This window comes from Chlorocebus sabaeus, chromosome 18, assembly GCF_047675955.1.
Source record: "Chlorocebus sabaeus isolate Y175 chromosome 18, mChlSab1.0.hap1, whole genome shotgun sequence".
In the NCBI taxonomy this organism is placed as follows: domain Eukaryota; kingdom Metazoa; phylum Chordata; class Mammalia; order Primates; family Cercopithecidae; genus Chlorocebus; species Chlorocebus sabaeus.
This window is the reverse complement of record NC_132921.1, coordinates 21,834,962-21,859,352: the sequence shown is the minus strand read 5'-3', so window position 1 is coordinate 21,859,352 and position 24,391 is coordinate 21,834,962. Positions and strand designations below refer to the sequence as shown.

At 43.1% G+C, this 24,391-nt stretch overlaps 1 pseudogene; it reads left to right on the top strand.

Moving 5' to 3' along the window:
• The first annotated feature begins 14,378 nt into the window (after nt 1-14,378).
• LOC103244254 (large ribosomal subunit protein uL6 pseudogene) lies at nt 14,379-15,280 on the top strand (annotated as a pseudogene).
• Nucleotides 15,281-24,391: the final 9,111 nt, after the last annotated feature.

Sequence of the window (24,391 nt, the reverse complement as noted above, 5' to 3'; positions counted from 1 at the left end):
CAGAGAAAAGAATGCCAAGAAAATCTGAACAGACAGGCTTGCTGAGTTCAGATCAGGTGCTTTTTGTCCAGTCACATTTCTACATGGTTCTCAATCATGCCTATGTAGCGAAGCCTCCATAAAAGCCCAAAAGGACAGGGTTTGGGGAGCTTCCAGAGAGCTGAGCACGTGGGGGCTGACAGGAAGTGAAGAACTCATCCACACGCTGGGAGGATGGCGCAGCCCAACTCCATGGGGACCGAAGCTCCTGCAAATCGCCCTATGGACCTCTGCATCTGGCTGTTTACTTATATCCTTAAAATAGCCTTTGTGATAAACCAGTAAATGTAAGTGTTTCCCTGAGTTCTGTGAGCTACTCTAGCAAATTAACCCCAAGAGGTGCTCATGGGAACCCCAACTTGGAGCCAGTCAGTCAGAAGTTCCGGAAGCCTTGACTCGCAGCTGGTTGTCCGGGGGTTCGGGGGGTGGGTGAGGAGTAGCCTTGGGGACTGGGCCCACAACCTGTGGGATCTGACACTATCTTCGGGTAGACAGTGTCGGAACTGAATCCAAGAACACACCACCGGTGTCTGCAGCTTGGCGTATGGGGCAAATCCACCACGACTTTGGTCACAGAAGTCTTCCTCTTCCTCTGGGTTGATGATTGTCATTGTGGTGGTGGGAGAGCAGAGAAAAAAAGGTTTGAGAGAGATTTTCCCTAAACAGTGGATCGTGGCAAGTTTCTTTCTTTTTATTTGTTTATTTATTGAATTTATTTATTTATTTATTGAGAGAGAGTCTCACTATGTCACCCAGGCTAGAAAGCAATGGCACAATCTCAGCTCACTGCATCCTCCGCCTCCCGGGTTCAAGCGATTCCTCCCTCAGCCTCCTGAGCAACTGGGATTACAGGCATGAGCCACCACACCTGGCTCACATATCACATTTTAATAGCTACTCTAAAACGGGCAGGACCCTTGACAGGTAGCAGAGTAATGTCATAATGAGGGATGTGGACTCCTGCACCTGCTCCCTAGGCTCAAACCTCCACTCTGCCACTCACTAACTGATCGTCAGTCTGCCTCAGTCACTTCTTCTATAAAACTAACGTAATAGCAGCATCTATTCATTTGACCATTATGGAATTTGAGTCAGTCTATGCAATGCTGTTCTGGATAGTATATAAAGTAAGCACTGTGTATGTGAGTGTTAGCTACTGCCAGTGGCTTTGGGTTTAACATTGGCAAGATTATAAAAATAATGTATTTATCTCAAATTGGTGGAGAACAAAGGCTATAGGAGCGTTATTCAAACATTTAAAACACTCAAGTGACGTCAAGTTTTATTTTGACTAATCTGCAACTCCCTTCCCCCCACCAGTCTGCATCTTTCTTCCCCCACTCTCAATAGCCAGCAAGTCGCATGGCTGCTGTCACCAGAAAGCCTGCTGTCAGCAGAAAGGATCAGGGAAGAGGTCATAGCTCACAAGCAGACCACAGGTAACCAGCTCTTGTGGAGCTGGCAGGAAGGCCAGCAGTTAGGGCGCCTACTCAGTAGGGACAGGAGGGATTAGTTCTGATTACCCAGTCTAATCCAATGGCAATTGTCTTCCTGAATTTGCCATCTCACAAATTAGGTGATTGCCATCACCTAATACCCAGAGCCGTGTTAGTTAGGGAAGCTTATTCAAAGATGATTTCTGTAAATTGCGTGAGGAGGACGGCAGACCATGTGGGGAGAGACACTTAACACATTTCGGGTGCCTACTGTGTGTCAGCCCCAAGGCTGGGCACTTCACAGACACAATCGTATTTCATCTTCACAGTGAACCTGTCTGGTGGGTGTTCTTTGCTATTTCCCAGCTAATGACTCGGAAGCTTCAGTCACTTCTAAAGGTTGGTGTAAGAAGCATAACTTCTCACAGCCTGCAAGTGGCAGAGCTGAAACGTGAGTCCAGATTTGCTGGAGTGGAATATCGGTGAGGATGTGGAAAAGAACAAGAACGCTCATTCACTGCCGGTGGGAATGGAAAAGTGGTACAGACATTTTGGAAAACACTTTGGCAGTTTCTTAACCCATTTCCCATTTGCCCCAAGAATACTGCTGTCTCTAATCCTGATGTAACATCATATACATTTCTGTTACATTAGAATTAGAGATAAATTCTGTTTAGAAATAACTCCAAAAACAGTTTTTGTATTTTATTTTCACATTGAAAATCAGCCAAATTTGTTTCAGCCTCAAAGAGCCTGTTTATGTAAAATTGAGTGCTGGCAACAAGCTGCCCTTTTTTTTTTTTCCTAAATGGGAAATGGGTTTCAAAGTTAAACATAAATTTACCAAATGACCCAGCAATTCCACTCTGAGTTATCTTCCCAAGAGAAATGAAAATGCATATTCACACAAAGACTCGCACACAAATGTTCTTAGCAAGGTTATTCATAATAGCCAAAAATCGGAAACAACCTAAGTATCTATTGGAAATAACCTAACGCTCCAACTAGTGAATGGGTAGACAAAATGTGGCGTAGCCATATAATGGAATACCACTGAGCAATAACAAAGAACAAACTATGGATACGGCGGGCTGTGGCTCACACCTGTTATCCCAGCACTTTGGGAGGCTGAGGCAGGCAGATCACCTGAGGTCAGGAGTTGGAGACCAGCCTGGCCAACATGGTGAAATCTGTCTCTACTAAAAAACACAAAAATTAGCTGGGCATGGTGTCAGGTGCATATAATCTCAGCTACTTGGGAGGCCAAGGCAAGATAATTTCTTGAACCCAGGAGGTGGAGGTTGCAGAGAGCCGAGATCGCACCATTGCATTCCAGCTTGGGTGACAGAGCGAAGCTCCTTCTCAAAACAAAAAAACAAAAAACACAAAATTATGAATACATGGTATGACATAGATGAACCTCAAAAACATTCTCAGTATGCTTAGTGAAAGAAGCCATACACAAGAGACCATACAATAAATGGAATTAAGTGTCCAGTAGAAACTATAAAGACAGAAAGTAGATCAGTGGTGGCTGGAGGTGAGGGCAGTAGGGAGAATGCTAATAATAAATGTGCCTGAAGGATCTTTTGGGGGTGATGACAATGTTCTAAAACCAATCTATGGTGATGATTGCCCAACCTAGTAGATTTGCTTTTAAAAACAAATCATTGCATTTAACAATTAGAAATGGTGAATTATATATGATATACAAAATACGCCTTGTTAAAGTTAATTTGAAAAATAGAAGCAAGGAGACAAACATTTAATGAGCCCCTACTAAATTCACTGCGGCGTTACCTGTGACAGCAAAAGCTAAATGTCCATCAATAGGAATGTGGTTATTGTATACCTAAAGAATGGAATCTTTTTTTCTTGTTAACAACAATGTACATTTAAAAGAATGAGACAGGCCAGGCATGGTGGCTCCTGTGTGTAATCCCAGCACTTTGGGAGGCCAAGGTGGGTGGATCGCTTGAGCCCAGGAGTTTAAGATCCATCTGGGCAACATGGTGAAACCCCATCTCTACAAAAAGTACAAAAATTAGCTGGTGTGGTGCATGTCTGTAGTCCCAGTTACTCAGGAGGCTGAGGCAGGAGAATGGCTTGAGCCTGGGAGGTTGAAGCTGTAATGAGCCGTGATTGCACCACTGCACTCCAGTATGGGCAACAGAGCAAGACCCTGTCTCAAAACAAACAAACCAAAAAGAGACACTGATAATGGAATAAAAAAATGCACTGATATGGAATAATCTCCAGGATACATTAAATGAAATAAACAATGTATAAGAGTGCAGGGAATGTGATCACTTTTTTTTTTTTTTTTGAGATGGAGTCTCGCTCTGTTGCCCAGGCTGGAGTGCAGTAGCATGATCTTGGGTCACTGCAAGCTTCGCCTCCCAGGTTCACCCCATTCTCCTGCCTCAGCCCCCCGAGCAGCTGGGACTACAGGTGTCCGCCACAATGCCCGTCTTATTTTTTGTATTTTTAGTAGAGACAGGGCTTCCATGTTAGCCAGGATGGTCTCAATCTCCTGACCTCATGATCCACCCGCCTCGGCTTCCCAAAGTGCTGGGATTACAGGCATGAGCCAACTGTCCCTGGCCAATGTGTTCACTTTTTTTTTTTTTTTTAAAAAAAGAGGGAGTCTCGCTCTGTCACCCAGGCTAGAGTGCAGCGGCATAATCTTGGCTCACTGCAAGCTCTGCCTCCCAGGTTCACACCATTCTTCTGCCTCAGCCTCCTGAGTAGCTGGGACTACAGGTGCCCGCCACTTCACCCGGCTAATTTTTTGTATATTTAGTAGATTTGGGGTTTCACTGTGTTAACCAGGATGGTCTTGATCTCCTGACCTCGTGATCCGCCTGCCCCGGCCTCCCAAAGTGCTGGGATTACAGGCATAAGCCACCACGCCCAGTCCATGTGATGACTTTTAAAGGCAAAGAAGAAGGAGGAGGAGGAGGAGAAAATAATCTAATATGCTTGTTTATACATATATTGACTAGAAATACACAAGAAAGCAGTAGCTTGGTTGCTCCTGGGAGGGGGCCTAAGTGTCGGGGGGAAAAGAAGGCATGCCATTTGGAGGCAGTGATAGTCTTTGTATATCTTTCTGGATACCTAGACTTGATGTATCTTACCTAATAAACAAGTAAAAGCTAACTTTTCAATATTAATAGTGAGCACCTCCATGTGCCCAGCAGTGTGTTGGGTGCACAATTCATCACACAGACGTGGTGAATACTGAGCTGGCAGAACCTCCCTCTGGATTTATTTTGAATATATTTTAGGTGGATGAGTCTTTCCACTGAGTCTCCTCTCCCCTGCTGCTTAAAATGTGTGGCGGTTTCCAATCTTTATGAGAGGGCAAAAAAAAAGGTTAAATAAAACCTGTGCGAGGCCGGGCATAGTGTCTGACTCCTGTAATCCCAGCATTTTGGGAAGCAGAGGCAGGCAGATTACCTGAGGTCAGGAGTTCGAGACCAGCCTGGCCAACATGGTGAAATCCCATCTCTACTAAAAATATAAAAATTAGCCGGGTGTAGTGGCGCACACCTGTAATCCCAGCCACTAGGGAGGCTGAGGCAGGAGAATTACTTGAGCCCGGGAGATGGAGCTTGCAGTGAACTGAGACGGCGCCATTGTACTCCAGCTTGACCGACAGAGTGAGACTCTGTCTCAAAAAAATAAATAAATAAATACAAAAATAAATAAAACCTGTGTGACAGTTTAGTACCTCCCCTGAATTTACAACTGAAAAACGCACCTGAAACACAGGTTAGGTGACATTTTCAAGGTCACACAGCTTGTTAGTGACAGAGTCCAGGTTTCCTGATTCTGATTTTCCATGTACTGCATTGAAAGGATACATTCTCTTGCCTATCTTGGGGTAAAGACAGGGAAGAGAGGAGATCTTATGGTGTTATAAACATACAAAGTGTGACAGTGCTGTAATCGGACCCACTTCCATGAGTTAACTGATTAAAATCACTTTGGCTTGAAGTTGAATGTCATGGGCCGACTGCTGTGTCCAGTCTAGGAATGTGTCATCAGTGTCAGCACAAACACTTCATAGTAAAGAAAGCCCCTCTCTGGCTCATTTTCCTCTTATCCTCCGCATTTGCCCAGGCTCCTTATGTTCCTACCCTCACTCCCCTGTAACTCCTGAAAACTCCAAAGCCACTCCAACTAATCCCTCTTGGGAGAATGTTTACTTTTCAATGTGGCCAAGAGGTGAAACGCTGTGGAATTTCTGGCATCAGACAATACAGGGAAGAACCTGGAAAACCTTAGGCTCTCTTCTGTCTCACTCCTCGCCCCCCGACAAAAATAGGACCAACCCTGAGTGTAGTTAACTGAGCCTGAGTGTAGTTAACTGAGCCAGAATTCATTATGCTGAACTAACCACCTGTCAGCAAGACCATTCAGAAAAAATCAGTGGTGTGAGGACAGGGAAGAGATTCTCAGGAGAGTGGCAGTCTGATCTCTGCCACCTTCTACCCTCATCCTTCAACCCAGCCAGTCAGAGTGTCTTAGGGGAACACTTTTCATATAATGCCTCCACTGGCCTTATTTCCAGAAGATTTTTTTTAAAAATAGAGATGGGGTCCCACTACGTTGCCCAGGCTGTTCTCAAAATCCTGGGCTCAAGCGATCCCCCACCCACCTCAGACTCCCAATACAGAAGATTTTTAATGGTTCTTTATCTAATCTTGTTGTAGTAAATAAAGTGTGCCTTAGAGATAAGGAACATCACATCCAATGAAAAGGGCCGTAAGGTGTAATACTGTAGCCAATGGTTCATTCCATTTCTTTTTATTTCTTTTGAGATAGGGTCTCACTCTTTCTCCCGGCTGGAGTGCAGTAGTACAATCTCGGCTCACTGCAACCCCTGCCTCCTGGGTTCAAGCAATCCTCCCACCTCAGCCTCCTGAGTAGCTGGGATTACAGGCATGCACCACCATGCCTGGCTAATTTTTGTATTTTTAGTAGAGACAGGGTTTTGCCATGTTAGCCAGGCTGGGCTCAAACTCCTGACCTCCAGTGATCCTCCTGTCTCGGTCTCCCAAAATTCTGGGATTACAGGTGGCTTGCGCCACCATGCCTGGCTGGTCCCTTCCATTGCTGAGGCAGGACTGTTCTGTGGAAGAACATTTTGACTTGTCTGGGCTGAACTTTAAAGCACGCCCATCCTAATTTTTTGGTTTAATTTTTCCTGGCTTACCTTTAGCAGTAATATCCTTATTCTTTAAAGTATAAATGCTCCCCATGGCTATCTTTACGACTAAGGGAACAGGTGGTATGATTTTAGAGGCCTTTCTCCAAAATATCTAAAATCTCCTAAAGTGGCCATTCGCTTGTCCTCCTAACCAAGCCTCTCCCGTCACTCAGCAGCCTGGGGACTTGGTTGGCGAGACCTCAGCCTTCCTGCTTTGTTGGCTCTGATTGGTCTAAACTGTGGTGCACTTGCTCACTGACCTAGTCATTAACCAAAGTCAATCGCATGTGGCACTCTCCAAAAAGTAGTTCAGGGGAGACCCAGTCAGTGCAAAGCTTAGGTTGTTCACCCTGTCATCCACAGGAAAAGGAAAGCATGTGAACCTCAGCGGAGGCCAATAGCTATCTTGAGACTGTGCTAAAGCTGATAAAACCAAAACAGAGATGAGCAGAGCTTTCAGAAATGCAGAGAAACAGCGGGGTCCTGACCAAACTCCTGGGCTTTCCCATGGTGTGAGCAATAAATTCCTGTTACTGATTAAGGTAGTTTGAGTTGATTTCTTTTTTTTTTTTTATTTGAGAGGGAGTCTCGCTCTGTCACCCAGGCTGGAGTGCAGTGGCCGGATCTCAGCTCACTGCAAGCTCCGCCCCCCGGGTTCCCGCCATTCTCCTGCCTCAGCCTCCCGAGTAGCTGGGACTACAGGCGCCCGCCACCTCGCCCGGCTAGTTTTTTGTATTTTTTAGTAGAGACGGGATTTCACCATGTTAGCCAGGATGGTCTCGATCTCCTGACCTCGTGATCCGCCCGTCTCGGCCTCCCAAAGTGCTGGGATTACAGGCTTGAGCCACCGCGCCCGGCCAAGTTGATTTCTTTCTTTCTTTCTTTCTTTCTATTTTTCTTTTTCTTTTCTTTCTTTCTTCTTCTTTTTTTTTTTTTTTTTGAGACAGAGTTTCACTCTTGTTGCCCAGGCTGGAGTGCAATGGCACGATTTTGGGTCACTGCAACCTCTGCCTCCTGGGTTCAAGCGATTCTCCTGCCTCAGCCTCTCAAGTAGCTAAGATTACAGGCCTGTACCAGCATGCCTAGCTAATTTTGTATTTTCAGTGGAGACAGGGGTTCACCATGTTTCACCAAGCTGGTCTCGAACTCCCGACCTGAAGTGATCCACCCACCTTGGCCTCCCAAAATGCTGGGATTACAGGCATGAGCCACCATGCCCGGCCAAGTTGATTTCTTTGTTGCTTCAAGAAGGCATGCCCTCTCCTCCTTGGCCCGCACTGCCTGAGATTCCTACCATTTGGCTCTCCATTCCAGATCTCTTTGTTGGACACCAAGTTACAACTAAGTTACCAACAGAAGGAATGGACTGAAGATTAAATGGCTTGATCAAAACCATCCAACTCTTGACAATTCTTTCATCATCAAGAAGGCAAGGGAGAAATGTGAAAAGCGTAGCCTAACCACACTAATTTCTGATTTTCATATTCATCCTTTCTCTTTCTGCCCTCCATGTTTTTATTTTGCTTTTCTGGATTTCCTTTACATGGAAGGACCACTAGCCTGTTCAAACACCCCGCCAGGTTTTCAAACCCCTAGCTCAAATGCTGGTTTCTCTTTGAAGGCTTCCCTGATATCCTCAGCTGGAAAAAAAGAAAAAGCCCCTAAAAACTAGAGACCATTAGCCTCAGGGTATTGTCCCTCACTCAGTGTCACCCCCAGCAGCTAGACTGTAAACTGCTTGCCTGCAGGGCACCTGATGGGTTCACCTTTTATGTTTGCAACACTAGTACATTGTATCTGTGTCTCTGGCATCCCCTGAGAAGTAAGGAAAGTTTGGTGGTTGAAAAGAATAAACACAAACAGGTTTTCTTCAGGAACTGCAGGCCGAAGAAATGGCTATAGCAGTGGTTCTCAGAGTGGCCCCTGGGCCACGCCATCAGCATTACCTGGGAACAAGGAAGAAATGCAAATTCTTGGAAACTTCAGAATCAGAAGCTCTGGGGGTGGAGCCCAGCAACCTTTATTTTAACAAGCTCTTTAGATTCTGTTGCACTTGGAAGTTTAAGAACCACTGGGCTCAGAGGAAGGTCTTAAACTCGGGGTTGAGGAGCAAATGAGCCTGTTTGTCTAAGAGCAGGGGCCTGGTTGTCTAAGAGCAGGGTTGAAGATCAAGTGAAAACCCAGGTGAGTTGTGCAGCCCAGACATAAGGATAGCAGTTCTATCCTAACACAGATCAAACACAGATAGCAGTTCTCCAGGCTGGCCCTCCAGAGGGAGGGTGCAGTGTATCCAGACCTGAACTCTCGGAACTGAGCTTCTCTTCAACTTGCTCCCTGTCTCTTTGAGCTGATGTCTGAAGTCTCCTGATCAGTTTTGTCTGTTTGGGCCATGCCAAGTTGGTATGCATAGGCGGAGATCTCAATAAGGGCTTGAAACATGTTTAAATGTTTTATTTAATGTAGGTCAAATGTTTATTCTTTCGTTTTCGCCAACCCCAAGATGACGTGATTACATTCTCCCAAGTTGCTTTGCATGTTTGCATTTTCAGTTTTTCTTTTTGGCGGCATCCAACCCAGAGTAACATATCCTGGGTTCCTTGTGAACCTGTCTGTAACCGAAGCGAAGAATGTATCAAGGTACTGCGATGTGCCCGGGGAAAAGCTGTGGGGTATCTCAGTGAAAACAAGGGGCAATGAGAAAGATGTCTGAAAAAGTTCTCGGGAGCCAGCCCACAAGCCCGGCTTGTGAATCTCATCTGCTCCCTCCCATCCCTGACTGGCCTTTCTCCCTATTCATTGTGTACTTTTATCACTGACCCCTCCCAATTCTAGCCCACAGTGCGATCCCTACCCTGGAAACTACACTTCTTCTGAGCTGGCTCAGAGCTACTGCCCCTGCTCAGCTCCGCCAATGGCTGGCCCAGTTCAGAGACATTTCACCTCCACTCCCGCCCCCACCTCTCTCAATGCAAGACTCGACTATAATCTTTGAGGAAAGGCTGGGAGTCTACCTTCATTTTCATAGTTTTCATCATGATCACAGGCCTTTCATTACTATGGATTCCCAAACGCTCATATTGAAATAGGGTACTGGTGTGTATTAAAAAGCATTCCCACAGGATGTTGACAAATCTCTACTTCTGCTTTTAGATAATAAGCATCAATTATCCATCAACTATTTTCAGTAAAAAAATCTTTTTCTTATTTATCATAGATACATTCTAAAATATAATCTTTTTTTCTTATCTTGTTTTCAAAGACGTTGTTTCCAAGTATAGAATTTTTCTCAAGGAATCTAATGGTTATGTTTATTTAATTATTGCAGTGATGCTTATATTGTACAGTTTCCATTACTTTATATAGTTTATTTTATGGTAGTATTCTAAAGTTTCAGCAAAAAAAAGAGAAGCTTTTAATTAAGGTGAAAAACAAACTTTTGTTGAGAAACTATGATTCGACAGATACTTTAGGTATATTTATTCATCTAATCCCCCATCAATTCTGTTAAAGTTATGATTTTACAGATGAGTAAACTGGGGTTCAAACAGGTTGAAAAGTTATGCTAAAGTTGGGAGTCAATTCCAAATCTGACTCCAAAACCTTTCTTAGGACCTCCCCTGCTTCTCCCACCTCCATCCAGAGTAAGACACTAACTCAACTGCATCCCCATCACAGGGGCTGATACCTACATGCGAGTGTTCAGGAGGCTGTTAAAAACTCACGAAATTGGAGGAGAAAAAAACTTTGCAGGTAATGACAACAGGAACTCTGCCCTACCTAAAAACTTCCCCAAATTGTGATTAAATGTTTGGTAAAAACATCAAAAAGACAATGTAGGCTGGGTGTGGTGGCTCACGCTTGTAATCCCAACACTTTGGGAGGCCAAGGCGGGTGGATCACCTGAGGTCAGGGGTTCAAGACCAGCCTGGCCAACATGGTGAAACCCCGTCTCAACCAAAAATACAAAAAAATTAGCTGGGCGTGGTGGTGGGTACCTGTAATCCCACCTACTTTGGGAGGCTGAGGCAGGAGAATCACTTGAACTCAGGAGGCGGAGGTTGCAGTGAGCCAACACCGAGCCATTGCACTCCAGCCTGCGCAACAAGAGCAAAACTCTGTCTAAAAACACAAAACAAGCAAAAAAATAAAAACAACAACAACAAAGGACAATGTAATTCAGGAGCGAAAGTATATTTAGTTTGTTTTAAGTCCGATTTCCAAGATCTGAACGTGGTTCTTGGCCATCCATGCTTTCTAATACAGGATTTGTGAAGTTGTTGATTCGGAAGGTAACCCACAACATCCTTGGTTTCAGTATAGAAGCCACACAGCAAAAACTCCTTCAATTTGTCCTTAGTTGATATAGAGTTATAAAACATATCACATATCTCTGGAATTACCATTCCTGGTTAATTAATCTTTAGAAATAAAGGCTACCTTTACATAAGGAAAAGGTTGTGGAAAGAAAATAATTAGAGCAGAAGCAGCTCTAAATGCTGTTCTTGCTTTTATCTATTTTTAAATGATTGCCAAATGTCTGTAACTGACACCCTTAATCAGGGCTTTTAAGGTTTAGATGTGTTCATTAAACTGTAATGTGACAGTGGTGGCATTTAATTGATGGATTTTTTTTGGCTGACTTTTTGCCTTAAATTTTTTTAAAAATCTATTTTTTTTACAATAAATGCTTACATCAGCCATTTTGAAATGCCTGATAGCTTTTCAGCATATTGCATTACCTGTTGTCAGACAATATACTTCTGTGTCTACTCAGATAGGAGAGATTTTCAATCATTCAGTAATTCACAGTAAATGGAATAACTCTTAACTAAAATACTCAAATATTTCAGACAAAAGTCTCCGGGGCCTGAGTTACCTGGATAATTAACTTAACTTTTTATGTTACTTTGCAAAGCTTTACATCTCACTGCTTCGAGTCATCCTGTATATTTTTTCTAACTGCTAAGATAGACATGATGTGAAAGAAACTATTTTCATTCATTATTGTCAAGCCAAAATAAACACACGTTTAAAAATAGCAATAATTTTCAAAAAGTGCCAAAATGGACTTAAATTACAAGACCATGAGAATTTGCCCACTTTAAAACCTTATATACCCAAATATCCCATATAGCCCCTATTTGTTTCATCCCATTCTATTTCATAAGGAAACAATCTGCTTCATTCTTTGTTGCAGAAAATGTTAACAACTATATATTGAAAGTACAGCCATTCCTTATGTAAAAACCAAAGTCTACATACTTACTTTTCAATACTCTTTGTCCAAGAAATGTTATAGGAGGGCTGGCTCGGCTGTGGCTTCCCCAGGCTGTGTGTGAGGCATTGACTGGGTGTCCCTGTTCCTGGGACAGGGATTCGAAGGAGTTTACAGGGTTCAGGGTCTTTTCCACGATCAGGTCAAAGCACAGATGGGTCTGCTTCCAGAAAGTTCATATCTTCCTAAGAGGGGAAATTCCATGCCCAGGGAAGTTCTGGAAGAAGAGCATTTTTCCCCGCCCTTCAATGAACTAGGTCATAGCTGAAGCTGGAGAATATATTTTAGCATCCCTGTGATGAAACTTGAGGGCTGTTTCTGCAGTAGGTGCAACACTTGTTGACACGCCGGGGAGGCCCTGGCAAGGGGGCCTGGTGAAATGCAGCCCCAGGGAGCTGATGAAACCCAGATGAGCTGTCACTGGCTGCTGCTCAGGAGACCGAGCAGCTCTCTACAAAGCCCATGCTGGACCCTGGGCTTAGTTGCCCACCCCTTAGGAAAGGAAAAACTTGCTGCCTGATAAAGGGATTAAGGCTGGAGTAACACAACCAGTTCTCGTACCAAGGTTATCAGGCATTTGAAGTACACATAGGAAACCCATGGAGGGGGTGGCGGAGAGGTAAAAATACAAGTTATATGTTGTTCATTTAGAACAGGTATCATAGCTGTCCTCTGAAGTTCTCTGAGAAAGGCAGAAGCCACAGAAGGAAGGCGGGATCCACCCTCCTCACCCTCCTTACCCCCTTTGTCTATCTGTCTGTCTCTCTCTCACACACACACATACACACACACCTTCCTATTTTGACTATAACAGAAAGAAAAGAATGGACAAAGATCAGAAGAAATTCACAGAAGAAATACCACAGGTTCTATTCCTTCAGATTGCCTGGAATGGTTCTTATTGGGAAAGTAGATTTTGTAATATGGGCATTTCTTTTACTGAATTTTATCCAAGTCTAAAAACATAGAGAATCCTTTAGCATCATTCTGTAACTACTTAGCCTCTCCCCAAAAATATTTTAATGTATGACACCTGGAAATTGACAGCTGAGACAGAAATCTCTTTCGAGACTCACGGAGACGGCTCAAATTAGCAGCTCCAGGGGTGACTTTGAAAGGGACATAGCTGTAAATACTCACTCTGTGTTGAGCACTGCAATCCTCAAAAGCAAATTGTTTTACACAGCACAGCATGTACATCACTACCCCTTGATGGAATGCAACTTTTCACAAGATGAAAAATCATCTAAAATGATGAAATATTAAGAAGCGTAGGGGTGATGTGTTCTGTTTTTCAGTTTTATCTTCATATGAGAAAAAAAATATTAAAGCTGAGACACTGTAAAATGATAACTATCTCCTGGGGAACACACCGATGAAATGCCACAGAACACAGAAATGACCAACTCTTTGCAAATGGTTGGCTTTGTGGAAAGCTGAGGTCTTTACAATGTAAGGTCTGTTCCAGATAAGAAAAAGGAGATAACTTCAGGTTGGGAATGAAGAGAGGAGGAAGGTGTGAAGATAAAGAATAAACAAATGCTATGGCATGCCACAGAGAGGATAAAGTCAAAAGTGAAGGAATGTCCCAAAGCAATAGATAAACGTGATATGGTTGTGAAAGAAGTGTTGCCTGGGAGTTCTTAAATGGACAAGTTAAAATTCACTATGAAACTTAATTTTGTTTCTCTGAAATAACTTGAAAAACCAATTCCCTCAACTCCTAGCATTCATCTCCTAGCAAAATAAATGTAAAGAGCAGAAGGTTTATATATGTGTATATATAGATACACACACACACACACATATGCATGAATACACACATACATGCATATATATACACACGTACATACATACATATAGTGGATTTAACTGTATTTGTTTTATTCATCTCATGAATTTGCAGCCACAGAATGTATGTTTTAATCTTAGGTTTGGGGGAGGAGGCATGAAAGAAAATCAGAAACAGAAATCTTGGAATTAAACTCAAAGTAGGCCTGTAATCCCTGCACTTTGGGAGGCTGAGGGAGGTGGATCACTTGAGGTCAGGAGTTCAAGATCAGCCTGGCCAACATGGTGAAACCCCGTCTCTACTAAAAATATAAAAATTAACTGGGTGTCGTGGCTCCCGCCTGTAATCCCACCTACTCAGGAGGCTGAGGCAGGAGAATTACGTGAACCCAAGAGGTGGAGATTGCAGTGAGCCAATATTGTGCCACTGTACTCCAGCCTGAGGGACAGAGCAAGACTCCGTCTTAAAAAAAAAAAAAAAAAAAAAAAGAAAACAAACCTCAAATTAGTCCAGGACATTAGTTCTGAATTTTCTGCGAATATCGAAGGAAGGATGGAAGAAGTAAGACATTGAAGAGAAAAAGAAAGGCATATATCCGCTAATAGCATCAAAAAATACATGACTCTCTTTGTCACATCTACTGTGAGACTGAAGACCATTCTTAGCAATCAGACTGTTGACATTCCCGAAGATGTCAACATCACTCTGAAGGGACATAGTTATTGTGAAGGGCCCCAGGGGATCCCTGTGGAGGGACTTCAGTTACATCAGTGAAGAACTCAGTCTCCTTAGAAAGGAAAAGAAGAGGCTCCAGGTGGACAAAGTGTGGGGAAATAGAAAGGACCTGGCTACTGTTGGCACTATTTGTAGTCATAAACAGAACACGATCCAGGGTGCTGCACAGGGCTTCTGTAGTAAGATGAGGGCTGTGCATGCTCACTTCCCCATCAACATTGTTAGCCAGGAGTCTTTTGTTGAAATCTGAAATTTCTTGGGTGGAAAATAAATCTGCAGGGTCTGGATGAGGCCAGGTGTTGCTCATTCAGTATCTCAAGCCCAGAAAGATGAGTTAGTTCTTGAAGGAAATGATAGTGAACTTGTTTCAAATTCAGTTGCTTTGATTCAGCAAGCCACAACAGTTAAAAACGAGGATATTGGCAAAGAGCAGGGGCTCACGCCTGTAATTCCAGCACTTTGGGAGGCTGAGGAGGGTGGATCCTTTGAGCACAAGAGTTTGAGACCAGCCTAGGCAACATGGTTGAAACCCTGTCTACAAAAAAACACACAAAAATTAGCCAGGTGTGGTGGCGTGTGCCTGTAGCCCCAGCTACTTGAGAGGCTGAGGTGGAAGGATGGCTTGAACCCAGGAGGTTGAGGCTGCAGTTAGCCATGGTCATGCTACTGCACTCCAGCCTGGGTGAAAGAGTGAGATCTTACCTCAAAAAAAAAAAAAAATCAGAAAATGTTTGGATGGTATCTATATCTCCGAACAAGGAACAGTTCAGCAGCCTGGTAAATAAGATCTAAGAGCTGTCTAACTGCACAAACAAGATACCAGATGATTCCCCAGAACTATGTGTGATGTTTAACAATTCAATAAAATACCTCAATTGAAAAAAAAATGTAAGTTTGAGATTAAAAGTAAAGACATAAAAATGTTTAGCATTATTCCAAGTAAAGTAGTGTAGAGTATAAGAAATTATGTTCAATCTCTATTTTTCTGAAACTATAGGGAGAATTTTCTTAAAACTTAATTTTCGGGAAGATTTTTACTTCTAAGGAATGGAGTTGGAAATGTATTTTTGTATCAGATGTTTATTTATTCTCTCTCTCTGAAAGGCCTTTTCAGCTTTCCCAAGTTCCAACTGTTATTTTCTTGGTTTCTTGAATGAATGAGCGCCACTTGGTTCGCTGACCACCCTAGGTTCACTGACCACCCTAGGTCTGCTGGAGACTGGGATTGAATCAGTTCCCAACTAATCTGAACAATTAAAGCAAATTCATTAGGCTCTTATGCTGCTTTGTGCTCCTATAACGTGGACTGTGATTGGTACGTGAGAGATTTATCTGCTCATTTTATTCTTCCTGGCACGGAAGGCCCTTGAACACTAGTGGCAAGGTTGATGGCACGGTCTTTCCCAGCAAAGCACATTCTTGGCGGAGGCTTAGTACCAATCACGTGGCAGATCAGGGACTCTGCCAGGGTCCTCGGGCCAGGCTGGAACTGAGCAGGTCACTCCTGCTGCAAAGAGAACTGTCAGTGTTTGGGGAGCTTCTCTGGAGCACCGAGAGCCTCCCTCCCCGACAATTCATCCCTATCCAGGGTCCAGGGATTCCTGTTAGCAGATGTGACCTGAATCATGCATTTGCAACCTTCATTCAGTTCATTTGTGTATTTATTTATTTTATTTTATTTTATTTTTTAGACTGAGTTTTCACTCTCGTTGCCCAGGCTGGAGTGCAATGGTGCAATCTCAGCTCATTGCAGCCTCTGCCTCCTGGGTTCAAGCATTCTCCTGCCTTAGCCTCCCAAGTAGCTGAGATGACAGGCATGCACCACCACGTCCAGCTAATTCTGTGTATTTAGTAGAGACAGGGTTCCACCATGTTGGTCAGGCTGGTCTCAAACTCCTGACCTCAGGTGATCCACCTGCCTCGGCCTCCCAAAGTGCTGGGATCACACATGTGAGCCACTGTGCCCGGCCCAGTTCATCTATTTAAAATAGCTGCCAGTCACTTGGGTAGGTGAACTAAATAGGCATTATCCCCGCTCAAGTGCAGTGGCAAAAGAAATATTAATGTAAATAAAACTCTGTTCTCTCATGATGTTTTTCATCCCAGGTAACATCTTTCTATAATATTCTTAATGAGAAGATGGAATTTTAAAATGTTTGCAAAACAAGCCAGGCATGGTGGCTCACGCCTGCAATCCCAACAGTTTGGGAGGCTGAGGCAGGAGGATCACTTGGGTTCAGGACTTTGAGACCAGCCTGGGTAACATAGTGAGACCTTGTCTCTACAAAACATCATAAAATTAGCCGGGTGTGGTAGTGTACGCCTGTGGTCCTCCTCCCCATTCGGCAGGAGGCCGAAGTGGGAGGACTTTTGGGCCTAGAAATTCGAAGCTACAGTGTGCCATGATTGTGCCATTGCACTCCAACCTGGACAACAGAGTGAGACCCTGTCTCAAAAAAAAAAAAAAATTGCAAAACAACAGTAAAAATGCAATTTTATCAGAATTGATATATCTGAGAGGGACTCTTTCAAGCATTTGAGCGTTGTTTGGAACCTGGAATTCATTTTCCCCCAGAGTAGCAAGTTTACAAACGGCAGTTATGTTCACAGACACAGAAGTATTTTATCCATCATGTTCCTGAAGGACTGTATTTGAGCTACTTAAAACCAAAATAGCAAAACCAGCTCAAAATTCAATGTCACAAAATATGACAATCTAAGTACCTGAACAAAAAGTACCCAAGTTTCCAAGATAAAAGTTTGTCATGGTTCATTCTAGTGCTTCAGTTTCAGTTTTAGAACAGTCACAAAAATCATTGCAACTCTCAGAACAGGAGCAAAATTCCAATTTTGTAAATGTGAGGCCCTGTTTCACAAATGCTAAGTAAAAGTCATTAGTTAGTGTGAAAACTTAAAATTTTAAAAATATTTGCGTGTGTTATATGTACTGCTTTGGAACAGTTTACTTTGTTTGGTCTTTTTTCTGATTATGGGGCAACACATACTCATTACTAAAACTGCTGGATATTTTCACCAACCAAAGGCGTATAACAATTTGAAAAGCATTTATGGTGGAAAACTTCTAAACTAAACTAAAACTACTAACAGTGAGTCTCTGCAGTGCTTTTGCCTGGAGCTACTCCCATTCCCCTACCCTGTTCTGCTGTCAAAGGGGCTCTACCAGGGCCAGCTGTGAGCACTGGCATTTTCACTCCCATGGTCAAGAGGTTCACTGGATTTGAAGCAGTGGACAAGGTCTATGCACAGCCGTGTTGTTGATGGACATGATCCTGGCAGCAGGCGAGTGGAGCGGGATTGGGGCAAGCATCTGGCTGATGCGGGCTGCATGTGTGTGCAGGGCAGATCAAGGGGAACCTGGCTATCCACACATTCCCAGCATGCTCAAAGGAGACGTGAAAGGGCCCAACAAAAAGTGACTATCAGGCAGACTTGAAAACGGAAGAAACTTAAATGCCACTTTTGTGCTTCAAAAGCCATCCTTACCTGCCACACACTGGGAGAAAATATTTGCAAATCATATACATCACAAAGGATGTACAGTCAGAATATATATTTTATTTATTTTATTTTATTTTTCAACAACTTTTCAGTTCCAGGGTACATGTGCAGGATGTACAGGTTTGTTACATAGGCAAAAGTGCACCATGATTATTGGCTGTACAGATCAACCTATCACCTAGTTATTAAGCCTAGCATCTATTAGTTGTTCTTTCTGATGCTCACCCTCCCCGCCAGCCCTCAACAGGCCCTAGTATGTGTTGTTCCCCGCCACGTGTCCATGTGTTCTCATCATTCAGCTCCCCTTGTAAGTGAGAACATGTGGTATTTGGTTTTCTGTTCCCGCATTGGTTTGCTGAGGGGGGGAGAGCAGAATATATATTTTAAAAACCCATGAAACTCAACAATAAAAATATTAAAAACCCATAGACAGGGATGGTGGCATGTGCCTATGCTCCCAACTACTGGGGAAGCTGAAGTAAGAAGATTGCTTGAGCCCAGGAGTTTGAGACTGCAGTGAGCTACGATTACGCCACTGTACTCCAGCCTGGGCAACAGAGTGAGACCCCATCTTTTGACAGATAAATAACAAAAACCCAATTTAAAACATGGGCGAAAGATTTGAATATACATTTCACCAAAGAAAATCTATAGATGGCTAATAAGCACATGAAAGGATGCTCAACACGTTAGGCCAGCCACACTGGCTCACACCTATAATCCCAGCACTTTGAGCGGCCAACGTGTGAGGATTGCTTTAGTCCAGGAGTTCTAGGTCAGCCCTTGCAACATAGCAATACCCCATCTCTACCAAAAAACACAAAAACAAAACATTAGCTGGGCGTGGTGGTGTGCACCTGCAGACCCAGCCACTCAGAAAGCTGAAGTGGGAGGATCACTTGAACCTGGAAGGTCAAGGCTGCAGTCAGCCATGGGTGTGCCACTGCACTCCAGCCTGGGTGACAAAGCAAGACTTTGTCTAGAAAGAAAAAAAAGATACTCAACACATTTAATCAATAAAGAAATACAAATTAAAATGGAAACACAATGAATAAAATAAAGAAATAGAAAAAAATATTGAAAAAAACCCACAATGCCCACAAGGATGGCTATAATAATAATAATAAAAAAGACGAACAATACCAAGTATAATGAGGATGTGAAGAAGAAACTGGAACCCTAATACACTGCGGGTGGGAGTGTAAAGTAGGACAGCCACTTTGGAAAATAATTGGTCATTTCTTAAAACATTAAACACAAGCTTGCCATATGACTCAGCAATTCCACTTCTAGAACCTTCCCTATGAGAAATAACAACACAAGTTCAAATAACAACCTGTATGCCAAAAACTGAAAACAATCCAAATGTCTGTCAACCAATGAATGGATAAGGCAAGTACTATTCAAGAACAAAAAGCAAAGGACAATTGATTCATGTTACAACTTGGATAAACCTCAAAAACACTGTGCTAACTAAAAAAGGCCAGACACAACAGACTACTTATTGAAATATTCCAATGTTATGAAAGTCAAAAGAGACAAAGTTATAGAGATAAAACATCAGTGGTTTCCTAAAGCTGGGGGAAGCAGGGTTAGCTGCAAATAGACATGAAAGAATATTTTGGGACAATGAGACTATTCTCAAAATGAAGTATGATAGCAGTTGCACAAACCCATAAATATAGTAGAAATTGTTATACTGTACACTAACAATGATAAAATTTTATGTAAATTATCCCTCAATAAAACTTTTTATGGATGAGTGTAGTGACCTGAGCCTGCAATCCCAGCACTCTGGGAGGCCAAGGCAGGAGGACCACTTGAGGCCAGGAGTTTGAGACCAGCCCAGGCAACATAGCAAAATCCTGTCTCTACCAAAGAAATTAGCCAGGCATAGTGGCTTGCATCTGTAGTCCCAGCTACTCAGGAGACTGAAGGAAAAGGATCACTCAAACCAAAGAGGTTAAGGCTGCAGTGAGCCATGATTGTGCCACATTGCACTCCAGCCTGGGAAACAGAGTGAGGGCCTGTCTCAAATTTTTTTTTTTTTTTTTTTTTTTTTTTTTTTTTTGTGACGGAGTCTCGCTCTGTCGCCCAGGCTGGAGTGCAGTGGTATGATCTCAGCTCACTGCAATCTCCACCCGCAGTGTTCAAGCAATTCTCCTGCCTCAGCTTCCCCAACAGCTGGAACTACAGGCACGCACAACCACCCCTAGCTAATTTTTTTTGTATTTTTAGTAGAGACGGGGTTTCACCATCTTGGCCAGGCTGGTCAAACTCCTGGCCTCAAGTGATCCACGCGCCTCGGCCTCCAAAAATGCTGGGTCAATTGTTTCTTTAAAAAGTAGAACAATACAATAAAACAGTTAGTGGATCCCTTGCTTATCTTGCCCTACAATAGAGTATTTTCTGACTTTTATTCTTACGTCATGTTCAAAGCATCAGACCTACTTGGTAAAACTGTGACTTGAACGACTACTTCAGATTTTCATCCCCATGAGTCTGAGAAGCAGATACCTAGTGAGTAAATCCTCCTGAACATGATATTCCTCGTGACAGATACCCAGAGAGCCAAAAGTCTAAGGCAAGAATTATCACCAGCTGCCTCGTGTCCCATTGCTCATTTGACAGTGTTACTATGCTGTTCCCTTACGTATGAAGACAGTGTGGAGCCTGTCCTCCGACAAATGGAAAGGCAGCAGGGAGAACAGGGTGCTCTAGAAGCTCTGCAAAGGTCAGGAGATGGGGCTCCTGGACTCTGTCACCACCTGCTACTGGCTGGTCAGGGAGCCTTGAAGAATGCAGTGTCCAAGATCTGTATTAATGACATTCTTTTTATATAAAAGGCATAATGAAGCTTACATGGTCTTAAATCAGAGTTTTTGGCAAAATATTGTGTTTCCTGTCCCTACCATTTACTTTTATGGTTACATGGCCAACTAAGAGTTCGATCAATTCTAACTGATTGATAACTCAGGAAGAAAACTTAAGTTTCTTGCCTGTAGCAAAATTTCACAAAGGAAGTTCACTCCAAGCCACAGCTTTCTGAAGTACAGTCTCCCCCAGTTGCCCTCTTTCCCTTTCTTGAGCTGCTAGGTCTCATCCAAGCCTCATGCAACTAGTCCTTTTCTTGGTGTAAAAGATCCACAAGGCTAAGTTCTGGGCTCAGTTGTGCTAGCCTCGCAAACTCCCATCTTTGTTGCCCCCGGGAGAGGCCACGACTACACCCTTGAGAACTTGGCCCTTTCTGCTCTCTGTGTTCTACAGCCCCCTTTCTTGTAAGCTGTCCAAACTTGTCTTCCTAAGGACAGAAAGAACTTCACTACAGAGTGAAAAACTTCCCAATCTGCAAATGTGGCTGCACATGACAGGACTAATTTAACTACCAATTAAAGTGTGTGTGCTACACAAGCACTTCTCATCCTCATTTGCTTTATCAGTGTTCATTTATGAGTCCATTTTTTTCTGTCTGTTACCCTGTACCCATCGGTAATGAGACCTCAGCAATAGCCTTCCAGTCTCCTCTTTCCAAATCTACCATCACCATCCCTTCCCAGCACCACAGCCACTATCTTGGGGGCTACTCAGACAGCCATCAGGCCAATCTTCTTAGACATTTGTTTTTCCTTTTTTTTTTTTTTTTTTTTTTTGAGACCAAGTTTCGCTCTGTCACCCAGGCTAGAGTGCAGTGGTGTGATCTCTGCTTATTGCAACCTCTGCCTCCCGGGTTCAAGTGATTCTCCTGCCTCAGCCTCCCAAGTAGCTGGGAGTACAGGCACCTGCCCCACGCCTGGCTGATTTTTGTAGTTTTAGTAGAGATGAGGTTTCACCATATCGGCCAGGTTGGTCTCGAACTCCTGACCTTGTGATCCACCCGCCTCAGCCTCCCAAAGTGCTGGGATTACAGGCATGACCCACTGTGCCTGGCCAGACACTTGTTTTTCATCTCTCTCTCTCTTGCTTATAAATCTTCCATAGAATAAAGCTAAAACATCTCCACTTGACATTCCTGAGTTTAGCTGGCTCTATGTGTATAAAACTCTTTCTCCATTGCAATTCTCTTGTCTTAATAAATCGGTTCTATCTGGGCACCAGCCAAGAATAATCCACTGGGCGGTTACAGAAGAACAAGAATAACTTCAAAAGCACTTTGCAACTACCCCATCCAACTTCCTCATTTTACTCACTTCACAGGTTCAGACAAAGATCCAGACACACTCAAAGACATGGTAGGGTAGGAAGTGGAGATAATTCTGCTGCATTCTGAAAAACCGCACCATTAAAACAGATCAATTCCTGGTGTTCAGGGAACCATTTACATTGCTGATGAATTCATTACTTGTGCCACAATGCTTCCTTACCCATTGCTTGGCTGAAAAGAAAAACAGTCTCAAACCCCGTAAGTCCCCATTTTAACTTTTCCCCATATAGTAAAGCTGAAATGCAATACCAAACTCGCTTTCTGTTTTTGTCATTAACGTAGCAATTTATTCCATTACTCCGAAACTAAAGTTTTGAAAACAAATATCAATATCAATATCTAATTTTGTTGCCTCTCTCTCTAACCAGTCCATAAGCCTTACGAGATGTTTGCTCACCCTTCTATCTCCAGCAGTTCGTGCAGTGTTTGGCTTGCACTGGTTCAAATGACAGTCCTTGAGTGAATGGATGGATGGCTTTTAGATACATGGTCTTCTCACTGCAGTATATGCTCCTTCACTCTCAAAAGACTAACTTAGCAAATGGCACTGATTAAGGTGGAATGTAAAATCGATCCTAGTTATCCTGTAAGCTTTAACAGGTACAGTACCAGCCCAAGGAAAAACTAAAAAAAAAAAAATTTTTTTTTCTTTTTTGAGGCTGAGTCTGGCTTTGTTGCCCAGGCTGGAGTGCAGTGGCATGGTCTTTGCTCACTGCAGCCTCCAATTCCTGGGGTCAAGCCATCCTCCCACCTCAGCCTTCCTAGTAGCTGGGACTACAGGTGCACACCACCACACTGAGCTAATTTTTGTATTTTTTGTAGAGATGGGGTTTCAGCATGTTGCCTAGGCTGGTCTTAAACTCCTGAGCTCAAGTGATCCTCCTGCCTCAGCCTCCCAAAGTGCTGGGATTATAGGCATGAGTCACTGCACCCGGCCAAAAACTGAATTTTTGAAGTGTCATTTTCTAGGCCTTTTCTTTCAATCCCATTTTCTCCCCATTTTCAAATTTCCTCTGCCCTGACCACGTAATATTGTGGGACTATTTTCCCCTATAATTTTCATATCAGTATAAAAGTAGTGAGAATAACAAAACATAGACTGCAGGATATTTTCATCTCATTTTATTGTAAGCTTAATAGACCTTAAAGCAGTTAGTTTTGAACTTTACTATGCATCAGAATCACCCAAGGCTCTCATTCAGATGCAGATTTTAGGGGCCCAGAGACTCTCATTCAGTGGATCTGCATACAGGGCCACAAATCAACAGTTTAAGCTCCCAGTGAACAGCACACCATGAATCACTACTTTAAGACATTTATAGACAATCAACCACATTTCGCCAGATTGTGTAATCATTTTCTGCCCAGTATTTTTCCAGTCTGCTTGAGGCTAGAGTAAAAGTCTGTGAAAAATTCATACTCATTATACTGTTAGTAATTTAATGCTTTAACATTGGAGAACATTTGCATTTTAAAGAGAATGCCCAAAGAGAGCACACATTTACCTCAAAGCAATGAAACTTGAAGGTTGATTCTGAGTTTCAACTATCATCATTAAAAATTTGGGCAATGGGTTGAGGTGTGGGGCAGTAAAAAGACACCCTCTTTAATATGCAAATGTACTCTTGTACTATTTAAATAAAAGAGACAGTCTGATCAGAGGCGTTACCTGTTTTCTTAGGTTTGTTTACACCGTGCAGTTTCAAATGTAGGCTTACTAATCTATCATGGTTTAGGCTACTGGTGAGAATAAATAATATGATTAACTTCAGTTCACTCTTATTAGCACCTCTGCCCCAAGATGTGTGAACCTGGACGTGTTTTATCTCCCAGAGTCTCCTTTGTTAAAGGAGAATGATACAGCTCCTTCCTTGGGTTGATGTGAGGATTAAGTGAGTTACTTATGCACTATTCCTAACACCTTACTTCCTATGTGGGAAGTACCCACTAATTGTCAGTAATCAGCACTATGATAGGGGCTGGGCACCGAGATTTGCAGAGACAAAATTCCTGCCCTTAGGGAGGTATGCACAGGTAGCCAAGAGAGCTAGAGGAGGAACACTTACCAGGATTAGAACAAAGAATGCCTCATGGAAATGACATCTGAGGGATTGTGATGGATGGGTAGAAGTTTCAGGGAGGAGGATGCAGGGTCTATGGAAGAATATTTGGATAA